This window comes from Lycium barbarum, chromosome 9 (genome assembly GCF_019175385.1).
Source record: "Lycium barbarum isolate Lr01 chromosome 9, ASM1917538v2, whole genome shotgun sequence".
NCBI classification, from domain to species: domain Eukaryota; kingdom Viridiplantae; phylum Streptophyta; class Magnoliopsida; order Solanales; family Solanaceae; genus Lycium; species Lycium barbarum.
The window spans coordinates 74,340,820-74,357,516 of record NC_083345.1 but is presented as its reverse complement, the minus strand read 5'-3'; the positions used below and the strand labels follow the sequence as shown (position 1 = coordinate 74,357,516).

General features: G+C 36.9%; 1 long non-coding RNA gene across 2 annotated transcripts; it reads left to right on the top strand.

The window, feature by feature from the left end:
* The first annotated feature begins 3,533 nt into the window (after positions 1 to 3,533).
* On the top strand, positions 3,534 to 7,470 carry LOC132608957 (uncharacterized). 2 transcript variants are annotated; one of them, XR_009570628.1, is made up of 3 exons: positions 3,534 to 3,897; positions 4,544 to 6,124; positions 7,276 to 7,470. It is a non-coding gene; the product is annotated as an uncharacterized LOC132608957 (long non-coding RNA). The 2 variants fall into 2 exon arrangements; XR_009570627.1 differs by lacking the exon at positions 3,534 to 3,897 and having other exon boundaries at positions 3,906 to 6,124.
* Positions 7,471 to 16,697: the final 9,227 nt, after the last annotated feature.

Genomic DNA, 16,697 nt, shown 5'->3' with positions numbered 1-16,697 from the left:
GTCCGTCTGAATCACGACTATGTCTGTATGTTCGTATGGATTCTGATTCTGTATGTCCGTATGGATTTTTATTCGGTACGCCCGTATGAATTCCGATTTTGTACGTCTGTATGGATACTGATTCTGCTCGTCTATCCGTATTATGATTCTGTCTGTCTGTCCGAACCATGATTCTGTTTATCTGTATGGAACACGATTCTGTATGTCTGTCTGGATCATGACTCTGTCCGTCAGTCTGATTTATGGTTCTGTCCGTTATATTTCTGTGACTCCGGTTCGGACTATGATTATATCTGTTATATTTCTGTTTTACATACTCGGTACATTTTTCGTACTGACCCTCGTTCTTCGGGGGCTGCGCTACATGCCCGCAGGTACAGACGCACCAGGTGATACGCCGCCAGCATAGGTTTCTGACTCTGCTGTTTGAAGAGCTCCTTCGATCCGGAGCATATACTTTTGGTATATATCTTCTGTTCTTCCGTATGTTCTGTATGTATGGAAATTCTGGGTACGGCGGGGCCCTGTCCCGTCATATGATTCTGTATGTCTGTAGAGGCCTGTAGATAGATGTGTGGGTTACGGGTTTCGTCGGTATGTTAGCCTTATCGGCTTATATGTAAATGTCTGTATGTTCAGTTATGTATGTATATATATGTATGTTTGCGCGCGTGCCGTATTTGTATCGACCTACTTCTGTAATTTCTGTTAAAAAGAAAAAAAAATCCGTATGATTCGAAAGTCGGTCGGGTAGGTATGTACGGGTACCCAGTTAGGGTACCAGTCGCGGCCCACGGGGTTGGGTCGTGACAAAAAGAATGGAAGAAAAACTAAAATTTTGCATCTTATATAATTCCGGCCCGTCAGGCACAATCGACTGTACAAACGACGGAGCGTCGATCTGCTCCGTCGAATGGTCTTTGTGCTAGGTCAATTCGACGGTACAAACGACGGAGCGTCGATCTGCTCCATCAAAGTCATGAAATTTCCAGTAAGAAACTTTCTCTTCCTTACATTCTACGGTGCAAAGGAAGGAGCGTCGAACAGATCAACGGTACAAAGGACGACCATCAAACCTCCTTTTCGTGAAACTGCAGTGAATTTTCATTTTGACCATCTCCTCTTGGGTCTTTAGCCTAAAGTCATGCACGTAACCCAACATATAAGGTTCCAAAGGACTCATACAATACTTTCACACTCTATACGGATTTACGGAATGTTACATTATCCCCCCTTAAGATTCATTCGTCCTCGAATGAGAATAATTATTTGGAAAAAATTCACTAAACCACAAGTTGCTTCGAACAAACACAACTATTAATTCATGAGTAATTTAAAACACTAGCTCATACCTGCCATAGGGAACAAGTGGGGATATCTCTTCTTCATGTCCTCCTCTGCTTCCCAAGTATCTTTCTCATTATTATGGTTTCGCCACAACACGTTAACCGATGCCACATCCTTCGTCCTCAACCTTCTAACTTGACGATCTAGAATCTGAACCGATTTTTCTTCATAGGTTAACCCTTCATTAATTTCAATCTATTCATGGTTCAACATGGGAAGGATCAGGTTTGTACAACCTCAACATAGAAACGCGAAACACAAGGTGTACCATGGCCATATCGGATGACAACTTTAATTCATAAGCCATTGTTCCAATTTTCTTATCAGTCTCGTAAGGGCCAATGAAACGGGGACTAAGTTTCCCCTTTTTACCAAACCGCATTACTCCCTTCATCGGCGACACTTTCAAGAACACCTTGTCACCGACAGAATACTCTAGCTTACGTCGCCTCATATCGGTATAGGACTTCTGTCAACTCTGAGTTGTCTTGAGCCGTTGCACAATAAGATTAACCTTCTCAATTGCTTCATGAACTAAATTCGTACCCAACAACTCCACTTCAGCTGGTTAAAACCAACCAATTGGAGACCGACAAGGCATCCCATAAAGAGCCTCATAAGGAGCCATCCGAATACTCGCTTGATAGCTATTGTTGTAAGCGAATTCCACCAGAGGTAGGTGTTCATCCCAACTTCCTCCAAAATCGATTGCAAAAGCTCATAGTATGTCTTCCAAAGTCTGAATAGTTCTCTCCGCCTGCCCGTCAGTTTGAGGATGAAAGGCAGTGCTCAATTTCACTCTAGTTCCCAATCCTTCCTGAAAGATGTCCAAAAATGAGCAGTAAATTGCGTACCTCTGTCAGATATAATCGATGTTGGAACACCATGCAATCTAACTATCGCTTTTAGATATAACTTGGCGTACTCCGCTACGGGATATGACATCTTCACAGGGAGAAAATGGGCAGACTTTGTGTGTCTATCCACGATAACCCAAATCAAGTCAAACTTGGCCTTTGTGCAGGGTAGACCCACAACGAAATCAATATTGATCTCCTCCCACTTCCACTGCGGAATCTCAATATTTTGAGCCAGGCCTCCAGGCCTTTGATGTTCAGCCTTCACCTGTTGACAGTTTAAACACTTAGCCACAAAGTTAGAAATATTAACCTTCATGCTCTTCCACCAATAGTGTCATTTCAAATCCTTATACATTTTGGTGGATCCCGAATGAATCGATTACTTAGACCTATGAGCTTCCATCATTAATTCTTATCGAAGACCATCAACATCAGGAACACACAATCGTCCTTGCAACCGCAGAACACTATCACCAATAGTAAATGAAGTGTACTTTGCCAAAAGTTCATCATCATATTGCTTGGATTTTATCCTTTCCATCATGTTAGACCGTGATGGCATGATTCCCACTAACTCTCCATCTTTGGTTTCATCAAGTCTGACCCCAAGACCAACAAGTATTTGAATTTCCTTCCCTATGGGCATGTCATGTGCATGCAAATAAGCCAACGTGCCCATAGATTTTCTACTCAAAGCATCAGCAACCATATTAGCCTTACCAGGGTGATACAAAATATTCAAGTCGCAGTCTTTTAACAACTCTCCGCTGTCCGAGATTCAACTCTCACTGCTTAAAGATATATTGCAAGCTTTTATGGTTAGTAAAAACATTGCAATGCTCAACATACAAATAATAACGCCAAATTTTCAAAGCAAATACCACAACAGCCAACTCCAAGTCATGAGTCAGATAGTTCGTCTCATACTTCTTCAACTGACACAAAGCATAAGCAATTACCTTACTGTTCTGCATCAATACACAACTCAAACCAATTCTAGAAGCATCACAATTCATCACATATCCACCAGACCCAGAAGGTAACACTACTGGAAATTGAGCCTAAAGCAACGGACTTTTTTGCAATGGTTTCAAAACCGTTGCCATATATATCTATTGCAACGGATATAACCGTGGCTTAAGGGTCTCAGTGCTATTGAAACACTTTTGCAATTACATCGCAATAGAGTACGAACCGTTGCTATAGGGGTACTCTTTGCAACAGTCTTGGTAACCGTGGCAATAAACACCCCTATGGTAACGGTTTCATGGTTAAAAATATATATTGCAACGGTTTTGATTTACCTCTTTAATTTTCCCTGTCTAATTTCCCAAGAATATGGCCTCTCTTTAAGTAGTTTTGCTATATTATATTTTCATTTTTTTTGTTATCAAAACCTAACCCAGTACACCTTAGACATCTCTCTTAAGAACACAAATTTCTTCTGAATCGAACACATCGAAGGTCTGCAAAACTAACAAATTTGCAATCGAATCTTTTAATATGAAGGGCTACAAAAGTTTCTCTCAACTATGAGGAACACAAAAATTATTTCTAGGGATGAAAATCTGAACTATTTATCTGTGAAGAACAGAGAAACGAAGCTATGAGCTTTCATGTCCAAAGCTCAAAAGAATAGCGAACTATGCTATGTACTTGAACTCCGTTTCTTGATTCTCAACCTTTTCCGGTATTTCTTGAATCTCTTGTTCTGTAAATGATTATTCCATGTAAAAATTTCCTGAGTTTTAGGGTTTCGAATTTCTGCAAAAATTTACTGTTTCAATAACTTTAATTTCAATCTTGTTCAAGTTTTTCTCTATCTCTAGTAGTTAGGGTTTTGAATGGCATCTTTTTTGTGGTGATTTTCTCTTAGATGTTGCTTGTGAGTTACTATTTCTTTTACCTTCTACGTTGTGTTTCGTATGCTTATTTTGTATCCACAGATTTGTGCAATCTCTATTTCCACATTAATATAATGAATTTCACAGTATTTTTTATACTCATTTTACATGAAAACAAATGTAGTCATTGCCTTTGATTTTCCTCTCTGATAAAGCCATAGTTAGAACTGAAAGAAACTCTTTTTTAAGGAGTAAAATACATTATTTACCAACAGAAGTATTCAATTTTCAAAAAGTGTCTCGTTCTCATTTATATTTTTCCAATTAACTGAAGTTAGTACTAATTTACTTGCTTTTAAAGTTGATACCAATCTTTAATTTAAGGGCGATAGAGGTGGTAGATGATAACGTATTGTATAGTAGTTAGGAATTGATCTCAGAATATATATATTTTAATTTTTTTGATCTCAGAATATATTTTTTAATTTGCAGGTATGATTCAACTCTAAAGTTAAAAAATTTAAATGTTCATTGTTCCTGACCAATGAAATGGTGGATGAAAAAGAGATGAGTGTTGTAACAGAGAGTGGATTGAATGAACTCAATAGATTTTTTAATTTAAAAAAGTACATTTGCTGGCTATTTGATCTTAATGTCGTAATTGGACTGCCAAGAACTCAAGCGGAAATAACCAATATGTTGTAGAATATTATCTCAAGAAGCAGTGAAGAAGCTAAGTTCCTTCCCTATTAGATTTTGAAGAACTTTTGGAGAGTGACTGAAAGCGCCCTACTTTAGCAAACATTATGGACTATTAGAGTTCTAGGTGAAAGAATAAAGATGAGTTTAGGTCCAAAACTAAAGATAGTAAACTGTTAGTTGCCTTTTCTCTAGTCCAACATGTAAATATTTGGTGCCTCCATATGAATTGTTATACACTACACTTGCACTCATAATTTGGGGGATGTTCCATCTTGATGATCATGTGTTGTAATGCTAAGGATGCGTATGAACAATGCTTACTGTAAAATCTGCATCTTTTCCTCTGTTGCAATGTGGTCTTTTGAAGACAAATGCAGCTCTTAAGTGTATTCTTAATTCTCTCGAAGAGAGTTAAAATTTACCCATCAATCCACTCACATATTGTTTCCTTTTATATCTATTGGCGATTTATCTTATATATTAGCTGCCAAGTATATTGATGTGCTCTTTTCTACAATATCTTTTGCTTTATTTAGGAGATGGAATTTGGTGGAATGTGGAATCTTAAACCGGAGAAATGTACAGATTAGTTGTTTAAGAAGTGAGACCTTCAAGTTAATTTACTTAAAACTCATTGACTTTCTAAGCATGGTTCTTGTGGTGAATTTATTTTTATTAATTTTATATAGATTTCAGATAAAATATGTCATGATATGTGGAGCACAACCATAGTGTTAAAACCTTCTACATAGACATAATGCTCTGATTTGACCAGCTCTTATTTTCAATAGCATTTGAAGGTCAACCGATTGGAGAAAAATATATAGAGTGCGTGAAACAAATATTAGAACTAAACTTGGGGTAAGGCAGCATTACGGTGAAAGGAGCACTTTTTATCATTCTTGTCGATTGTTTAACTCATTTGCAACAATCCAAAGTTGCAAGAGGAAAAATATTGGTTAAAAAGATAGCCTTACATACATTTCTGGAGCTAACTCCCCTTCCACCACACACACAAAAAAAGGTTTCTCATTATATTTTCACTCATATTTTGAAATATTTAAAGAAAAAATGAAGTTTCTTTAGCATACCCTTGCTCCCTTTATTTTAGAAAGTGTCAATGTGTTGTTAGTATGTGAACTTGTTTCAAACTAGTTGTCTAATTTTTTGTGATTAATTCCATATCACTGAGGTGACACATCTTTTTACTAATAATTTTTCTTCTTTTGCGAGATGTTTCCTATTAAATTCACTAGAGCTGATTGGACAACGAAAATGAAGACATTCCAGTCTAAGTGACCAGCTTCTCTTATCTTCTTGAATGTACATAAAATCTACAAGTACAGTAGCTATATTTGCTTTGGGGTTGGAGTGAGTTACTTATCTGTGACTTGACTTGCAGATAGTCCTGATTTCTTATTTAATTGTCTTGTGTTAAAAAAATAAGCAGACCCTGCTTGTTAAATGTAATTAATTGAGTAGAATAATAGAATAGTTAATGCATGCTAACAATTGGATTAAATAGGTTAGGCTCAAATATGTTGAAAACATTAGCTAGCCTTCCAAATTGTTTAATATTTGATAAATAGTTAAGTAGTGTTTTAAGAGGCCATTGAATTGTCATATGTGCTGACTTAGGAAAACCTAGCTCATTTGATATCTCTCTTTTCTGCATTTAGTCATTTTCATAAATATGTAGAAATTTGAAGTTTGCTTTTGTAATTGTACTCTTAAACATTTTCTAACAAAGCCTTGGAGAATTAACTGAAGTCTGGAACGGAATCGCATGTTATGCGAATTTTGAAGGGTGTCTTACACCTTTTCCTCAATTTATTTGAGCCTATAAAGTTGAAAAATACTATGATATTGCTATAGAAGTCAGATATGACTGTAAACTTCTAATTCCGTTGCACCAACTTCTTATGTTTTCCATTGCTACAAGTTTCGTGGCAATTTTGGTGCTTTACTTTGGAGTTTTGGGAAATTTTGGTCCTCTTTTAGCTGTATTTTGTTGCTGATTTGGACTTCCATTTCAGCAAGTTTTTTCTAGACGAACTCTACTCTATAGAACCACATCTGAGCTCCCCTTTTGGTGACATTACTGCTCCATTAGTTTGTCCTCTAATTTTGATTTGAAACTGTCTAACCATCTTGGTTGATGTTCAACTGAAGTTCATTTCAACCAAAATTATTAATTTGAATTAGCATGTTTAAAGTGATGTGCTATATTGATGTTCATGATAAAGTTTAATTCTTTAATAACTTCAATGAATTTCTAGCTTAGGAGAAGCTAATGAGAGTACTGCCTTTTGGTTATTGGACTCTAATTTGTTCTTAAAAACTACTAACACACATGTTATATTCAATTTAGTTACCTTTGTAGTGTTGGTGCATTTTGTTGTAAACTGCTCTGTAGAGGATTGATAAACATGTTTTATTTGCACATCAAGAATATATATTATGTTAAAAATAAATTATTTAGTGAAAATTTTGCTTAATCATTGATTTATAATATTTTGTAGGTGGAGCAAAATGGATAAAGGGTAGAAGAAATCAGTGGAGTTCTTTGTATTGGTTGATTGCTGCTAGAACTTAGATATTTTAGGAATCTTTTATATTTGAATTTTTGCAAACTCATGTATGCTAACTCTTGAATTGGCAGACAATATTGTAATCTTGTTTTTATAAATACAAAAACAGCTTGATATTTTGGCTCACTTGTTTTTTTAATGTATTCATTATTTATATAAATTTTAGTGCATTATATATACATTATCTATATTATGTTAAAAGCATGAACTCTCTAACTTAGAGTTAAATTACGTAAATACCCTTATATATATATTTTTATAAAAGACTATAGATGCACGCATCAAACACCTCTTTGAAGAGATTCTTTCCTAACTTCCTCTTGCTAACTACTTAAACAAGAAAAAGAAACGCTACCTCATATGAAGTGATGCGTTAAAAACCAAATGACTAAAGGCAAATAAATTACTGTTGTGATTGTCTAGATGTAGTGCCAATCAACGTAGGACCATTTTCTGGTAATTGTAGTTTAGAACGTGCACTACTGTTGAGACTGCACTCTGCACCTTTTTCTTTGTTGATGTTTTAACTCAGTTTTGAACTAAATTCAGAAATTATGGGTGAAATGAAGAACGCAAGGATGATTATATATATCAGATTGTTGGAAAAAGTATACAGAGTGTTTGATCAAGAAGAGGGAATTGAAGTGGCATGAAACCGGGTCCAATTCCGCACTTCTTGTGTGGAACCAAGTCAAATTGCACAACGTTATGGACTATCAATCACTAATCAATTGTCCTATTCAAGACACTGATGCACAAGAACATAATTGCATTGTAATCTCCCACGAAAACCGAATCGCGTTAGTTTGCAATGGAGTAGACCATAAAAAATCTTAAACAATGAAGAGCACGGTTGCCGAATAAATTCTGGTGCAAAATCTCAACACTACTTTCATTGTATGCTTTATTGGAGAAAATAGTTTTTTATGGGGCAAACATTTTAAACAAGTCTCCCATAGTAATTATATTTATGGTTATGTTCAATCTCATCAAACTTTGCCTCTTTGAAAGTTGAAATTTTAAAATATGTCTTTTTGTCTTAAATTTCTTTTATTGTTTTTTACTCAAAATAGAGAGTACTTACTATACTCTTCGTAAACAAATACAGCACTATGTCATTGGAAAAAAAAAGTCGTGAATCTAAAGATGTTGAAGGACAAGAATAACATAGTGCTGCAGGTAATTTGAGAGAGTAGAGAAAAACGCAAACATGTTTTAATGAAAGCGCTAAAGAAAGGTTACAACGTAGATTCTCAAAGTGTTGTGTTATTTGTATACACATGAGCCTTGTGTTATTCACAGGGATCTAAATTGCAGTAACGTCTACATTATCGATAATATGGGTCATGTGTATTACTAATCATCACTTTTGATGCATTTGCTTGATAAGAAAGAGGTGCAAAATGGTTGTAGATAACGAAACCGCAGTAATCGATAAATGTTACGTCTGTTTCCTCTTTAGGAGAAGTTGATCAAATTATTTACTTCCAATATTTTTTTTACTGTCATATTTATTTTGGTCAACCCGCATAAAGACAATGTTTGTTATACTTTTGATACAATATTTGTTATATGTGCAAATTAAATGTAAGAGACTCACAACATTATTGTTGTTCTCAGAGCTTATTGTTGTTCTTAGAGCATTCATATCATGAATGTTATTTTTTCCTTTTATTTTATTTTTATTGTACGACATAGCCTTTGAATTGGAAAGGAAAATACTTGATTTTTATTAGAAACGTGTGTTTTAAAAATTGTAACCCTGGATTACCGTACAGTGAGTGTGTTGGTGTGGTTAGATATTAAAAAAGGTACACCCTTGGTCCCAATTTATATGAAGGTCTTTGACTTGGCCAGGAGTTTTAAAAAGAAAGGAAGACTTTTAAAATTTGTGGTCCAAAACAAGTTTTAAATATTTGTGTGGTTGTAAATCATCTCACAAAGTTAAACTTTTCTAAATATAGAAAGGTGACATTTTTTTTGACTTATTAAAATGGAAATATTGTCATATAAATTGGAGTGGACGGAGCACTAATATATATGTGCAGTGAGGTCTAAAGCCATGGACGAAGGTTGAAGATCGTGAGGTCAAGGACTTCATTGAGAAGTGCCTTTGCTACTTCCTTTGCCCAAATTTATGTGATATTTTTTCGCTTTTTGAGATTCAAACTATATAAACTTTGATCAACATTCTAAAGTATACTATTTAATCATATTGACATGAGAAGAATTGCAATTTATAGTATTTTTTCTAAATTTTTTAATATATAAATTTAATTTTAAAATGTGTAGTTGATCTAATTCAATTTAACTTCAAAGATTACTCAAATTGACTCTCGAAAAGTGAAAAGTGTCACATAATTTGGGCCAGTCGTAGTATGAGTTACTATTAATTTTAATCGTCTCTGGAGCTGTGGTGCTGATTTGTGGTGTGTTTGAATCTGATTTGTGGACAGGAACATACATCACAAATATCAGTTTATAAAGAAATATTAGGTAAGATATGCTTCATTGCATGTTTTTACTCATAAAAACAAAATAAGTAAAAAATAGCATGTATCTAACTAAGCTTTTATCGTTCTTCTTTTTATGTTCAGACGATATAATTATCTTGACCTTGAAAAATAATTCACAATATGATGATCCACATTAATCATTCACAAAAACGTGTATTTAATGATGTCTAAGAACAACAAGGTCATCTTCTACTGCACTACATTTCATCCCTGACCAGAAATGATGTCCAAAAATCTTATTATGCGGAAGAGGCAGAGGAGCTATCTTATTTGTGTCCCCAAATATACGTTGCTTGAATTCGTGTACCATCATAGGTAGACTTTTCCTAAGTGGCACCTTCTTGATATTTTAAAATGACGAACATAAGAAAAATATACTGTACAACTTAACGACCACCTAAGATCAGGTGTGTGTTAGCTTTATTCTTTCATATATAAATGTTTACTCAAAAGTATGTTTTGATAATATTCAAATTATTTTATAAAACATGTAATATATACCATTGGGCATTCACGTGCAACGCACGTGTCTAGAAATTAGTATATTATATTACATGAGTGAATAATTAATTATAAGCCGTTGCAATAGCTATATGAACTGTTGCAATAACCTGTTCCAATTGATGCTAAAACGGTTGCAATAGATACTAAGTTGCAATAGCTGGAAATAATTGCTGCATAAACAAATATAGCAACGGTTATCAACCGTTCCATTTGAGTAAAACAACCGTTGCAATAAATAGAGCTACTGTAACAGTCGCAAACCCGTTGCCACAAAGAGGCTATTGCCACGGTTCTGGAACCGTTGCAAAGAACCGTTTGCGGTAGAGCTATTGGAACGCGAGCAGATGTCACGGACCCCTAAACCGTTGCAAGAGATCTATGGAAATGGTTTTGATATCTATTGCAACGGTTTTCGGGTTGCTATAGATCAAATTTCCAGTAGTGTATAAAGTCAAAATAGGAGCCGAAGTCAAGCTTGTCTTAAGCTCTTGGAAACTCTTTTCACAAGCTTCGAACCACAGAAACTTAGCAGTCTTCTGTGTCAATTTAGTCAATGGTGATGGACGAAAAACCCTCCACAAACTCTTTGTAATAATTTGCCAAACCCAAGAAACTACGAATTTCTGTCGCACTAGTTGGTCTAGGACAATCCTTAACCGCTGAAATTTTCTGAGGGTCTACTTTAATGCCGTCACCAGTCACCACGTGACCCAAGAAAGACACAGACTCAAGCCAGAACTCACACTTAGAGAATTTTGCATAAAACTCGTTCTCCTCAAGTGTTGTCAAAGTTATCCTCAAATGATTAGAATGATCCTCACGATTCTTAGAGTATACTAAAATATCATCAATAAACATAATAATGAAGTGGTCTAGATAAGGCTTAAACACATGATTTATCAAATCCATGAATGCAACAGGTGCATTAGTCAACCCAAAGGATATGACTAGAAACTCAAAATGCCCATAACGAGTACGGAAAGCGGTTTTTGGGATATCCTCCTCCTTTATCTTCAATTGATGATATCCAGACCTCAGGTCAATCTTCAAAAAGAACTTAGCACCCTTAAGTTGGTCAAACAAATCATCTATCCTAGGCAAGGGATACTTATTCTTAATGGTCACTTTATTAAGCTGGCGGTAGTCAACACACATCCTAAATGAACCATCCTTCTTGATAACAAACAAGACTGGGGCACCCCAAGGGGAGGAACTTGGTCGGATGAAACGTTTATCCAACAAGTCCTTCAACTGATCCTTTAACTCCCTTAGTTCTGCTAGAGCCATACGATAAGGTGGAATAGAAATAGGTTGGGGGTCGGGAATAACATCAATCCCAAAATCAATAACCCTATCAGGAGGGATGCCCGGGAGATCTTCGGGAAACACTTTGGGATAATCACTAACTATGGGAACAAATGCAAATTCAGGTACTACGACTTTTGTATCATTAACAGCAACCAAATGGTAAATACACCCCTTAGTAATCATCTTATGAGCCTTAAGATACAAAATAAATCTACCCCTTGGCTTAGCGATTTCACCCTTCCACACGATAACAGGCTCATCGGGAAAGGCGAAACGAACTTACTTATGGCGGCAATCAACATTAGCATAACACGCAGACAACTAGTCCATCTCTATAATTACATCAAAATCCACCATCTCAAGTTCATACAAATCAGCCACGATCTCACGTCCCTTAATCACAACAACACAATTTCTATACACTCGACAAGCAATAACAGGATCACCAGAAGGTGTATCAACAACAAAAGGTTCCAACAAAGGTTCAGGTTTCATACCCGTATCAAGAGCAAAATAAGGAGTCACATAGGATAAATTTGAACCTGGATCAATTAATGAGTAAGCATCATAAGAACAGATGGTAAGGATACCTGTAACCACAGCGTCAAAAGCCTCAATTATCTCCCTACGAGTCAGCCCATAAAGTCGAGCTGTCCCTCCACCAGAAGTATTAACAACTTCCTTGCCTCTGCCGTTGTTACGAGCATTCTGATTATTATTGTTAGAATTACCAGCAGGCGGATTTCTAGGAGATGCAGAAGCAGGCGAATCATTCTTTTGGTTATTCATAGCAGCCATCTCATATAGCCACTTTCTGCATTCCCTCTTGATGTGGCCTCTAATCCCACAATGATGACAAATACGTTCTTCCCAAACTGGCGGACGACTACTTCCCTGCAAAAACTTACTATTATTGTCACACCCTAGTCTTGATAGGGCATGATGGGCACCCGACCCTTACTTAGGGCCGAGCGAACCCGCTGACTCTTACTACACCCATACTCGCTTTGGACTCCTAACTTAAACAAAAATGAAATACATAATAAAGACTTTCAGAAACATTCTTTTCTTCGTTCTCAAGTCGAGCAAGATCTATAGTCATATAGAATTGATAACATAACGCAAAATGATACACCGGCTTGCAGAGCCGCTTACAAGACTGACGACCCACATACGTGACTCTGTCTGCAAAGTCTCTAACATCAATCAGGAATCACAACATATATACTCAGACTCGGCAATATTCCGGAAGGAAATGCAGCTCGCCAATCCCGCTGATGCAGCTCCTAGCAATGTCCTCTACTCATCTGGGTGTACCTGCGCGGCATGAAACGCAGCCCCCGAAGAAAGGGGGTCAGTACGGAATATGTACTGAGTATGTAAGGCATGGAATACTGGAAACAAAACCATAATCGAAACAAGAGATTTAAAAAAGTAAGTACATTGTCCAGAATACCAAAATGCTTATTTCCAAAACACAAATCATGTATGATCGATGTCATCATACTCCAGAAGTATAGCAAACAGAACCATAATCGGAACAAGGAGTACATAAGGTAAGTACATGATTCAAAATATCAAAATGCTTACTTTTAAAACACAAATCATGCATATCAATGTCCCATGTCACAAGAGGTACAGAAAGTAAGTAAATTATCCAGAATACCGAGACGCTTATTTTCAAAACACAAATCATGCATATCGATGTCATATGTCATATCCGGCCCATTATGGGACTCGGTGAACAAAACATGGTCGCCACCCCGTCATTGGCGCCATAACACATCATACTCCAGAATAGGGAATAACTCCGTAACACATCATACTACAGAACGCATCATACTTCGAAACACATCATACTTCGGAATAATGTAGTGGAACTACGCACGATAACATATCCTGGCCCGGGCTCAGTGAAAGACATATCGAGGCACGCACGAGCAGAGTAGTGAGAAACTTTATGCACATAAATCAAATTTTGAGACTCGATAGATAAGTACACTAGTCGACACTTGAAGGATCATGAAACACGTTTCGTGTCAATCCGAGTTAGTATAAGAAAGTTATGAACATTATTCACTACAGAACCTTCTACGAACGTTTCAAAGCAATCCGAGACCGTTTACAAAAGTTAGGGACATTAATACATACAGAACTCTTTTAGGAACAAGAACTCTTTATGCTTTATTCGTTATTCCATCGCATAATAAGCTCGTCTATTTTAAGTAGACTCATGTCAAGAAGTGAATAAGAATCATAAACAAGCTCGGAATCAGAGAATAGAGTTATCCCAAGGTGCATATCATACCTTATTTGGCTCTAGGACATGCCAAAAGAAAGAAAGGGTAAGCCTTACATACCTGCTCCACGTCCTATTAGCTACGCTTAATTGTCCAAGCTCGCTATCGCTAGTCTACATTCAAGAAGATTTACACAATCATTAGACTCGTCGTCATACGCTTGTCTTAGTCCTTCAAATAAATTCACTTATAATCTGCCGAAATTTTGGCAGCATTTCCCCTGTAAATACAACCATCCCCGAGAATCCAACTCGACTAAGTTATCCATCAACAATCCGAGAATTCAACTCGGCCAATTTATCAACAACAATCCGAAATCTCCAAAACTTAATAAGGACAACAACAACACATTCCTTCCTTCCAAATTTATGAACTACACCAATAATCTACACACTAGCAACTTCATTCTCATAGTTACAAGAAACCACATTAGAATCACATTAATTCCTCCAACAACCCACAAGCAATTACAATGCCAACTTAAACCATTAAACCTTCATTTTCATTATGGAATCCACAACAACAACAATCAAACTACTAAATAAAATCAATTCATCTCATCTTACTAACACCACCTTTATTCGGCCATAACCTCCACATCCATATTTCATGAATTTCATCAATTTCTACATACTACAACACTCACAATCATTCATGATACATGAAAGAGAAGATTAAACCTTACCTTTCTCCACTTGTCTTCTCACTCGGCTAGGGTTGTATATTGCACAAATGAATGATTTGATTGCTCCAATAACTCCTCCATGTTAACAAGGACCTTTCAATTGGTGGGATTGCTAGAAGAAAATAATTTTTCTTGATCAATTTCTATGGCATGATTTTTAGAAGCCATGGCCGAATGCCCTATCTTCCTCTCCAAGTTTCTTGAGTTGGAAGAATAATTTTGTCTTGCTTTGTAAGCTCTCATATATATATATATATATATGCATAGCCTATAAGAGGGTGGACACATGCCCCCACTCATGGCTTGAGTTAATTGGCCAAGCCATGGGTGGGACCCACACACATAAGCCACACGGCCAAAGTGGTCCCTTCAAGAACCTTCTTGAATGTTTTGTGAAATTCCCTTTTTTCCCCTAGCCTTCCACAATATTACCATGAACCACCTTGTGAATTTCCCTTTTTACCCTTAGCCTTTCTCAACATTTCCATACTAATAAACAACTTATGTATTAAATTAAATCCGGAAAATAGTCTTGCCCTTAACTTACCACGACTATCTTGAAATATCCGAATGTACAAAATACGGGATATAACATCCTCCCCCCCTTTAGAACATTTCTCCTCGAATGTTCAACTGGCCTCATGGGGTGTTATAATGCTTCGGGAGGGTCCCTCTTATAGTTGTCCTTTTCTTCATGCCCATTCCTTATCTTTCACCCTATTTTCTTTATAATCAAACTCTTCGGTCGCTACATGAGTCCTCATTCCGTGTCATGGGTTTTCTAATCCACTGCGCCAACTCATTATCCTTGTCCTTCCCAGGTCATCTCTTCTGTGCTATTATTTCGCCACAACACCTTAACAAAAGCCACGTCTTTGGTACGCAATCTTCACTAACGATCTAGTGTGGCTATAGGCTACTCCTTTATCCCCAGGTCTGCCCCATGGTACACTTATTGTCAATTCGTTTCTACTTCTTTCAGGTATCCTTCTGATGTGCCGATACATTTTTAACTCTGGCCCCGAGCTAATAAATTTTCCCTCTCTGGAGCTTGAAAATGTTACGATTCCTTTTAAGTCTAATATAATATGTTCTCCCCCCCCCCCCCTTTAAGGGGCTCCTTATACTCCAACAGTCCTCGAGTATCCTTGTCTACGATAATTACCTATCGCCCTTTACTTTCTTCTTCTTAAGGCTGGGTTCCGTCATCGTATAGTCTGGCCTGTCTATTTTCTTGCTACTTACACTCTCGTATTTAACTAGAATACTTATAAGGGTATCCAATTCCGATGCCTTCTTTTTCGTCTTTCCATACCTCTGTCTGTTGTGACTAACGGTGTCCTGGACTCACTAGTTCATAGGGCGTTGAGACTCACTATGTCCCTTTTATGAAGTCTTCGATTATACCTTACTCCTCGTCTTCCTTTCCAACTCTGTGCATAACATATCGAAAACTTCTTACCATAAGTCTTCCTTTCACTTTCTGTCTATATCATTTCGTCAACATTTCCATACCCCTCCATTCACTATTAGTCCTCTCGCCCATTTAGCTCACTTACTCGTAAGTCTTCTTAATCATGCGCTTGTATTGCAGCTGTGCATCCATGTCTTCTCGAGCGTCCTGCTACTTCTGCTCTTAGCATGCAATCCTTACAGTTTACACTCTCTCTATCCTCACTCATCGATCCTTTAACTATATTTAGGATGCTATGACTGAGCGATTTCCCATGCACGTTCCCTGCACTTCATTCCATTTCCTCTAAGATCAAATCTCTCAGACCTCACATGAATTCTCATTCCTTGTCATAGTCACTATTCCTCTAGCCCCTCTTATTGAAATTAGTTCTCGAACCTCACACATTCCTCTTTTGTTCCATATTACCGCACTTTTATCCTTTTCGCGTACCGACCTTTGAATTTTTACCCAAGTAGTCTCGTGCTTTGCCGGTAGTTCCTCTTGAGGGCTTCACTCATTGAGGTTTCTTACCTTTCACCTTTTTCCGACATTTTGATCTCCCTGCCTTCCATTTACTAACTCTC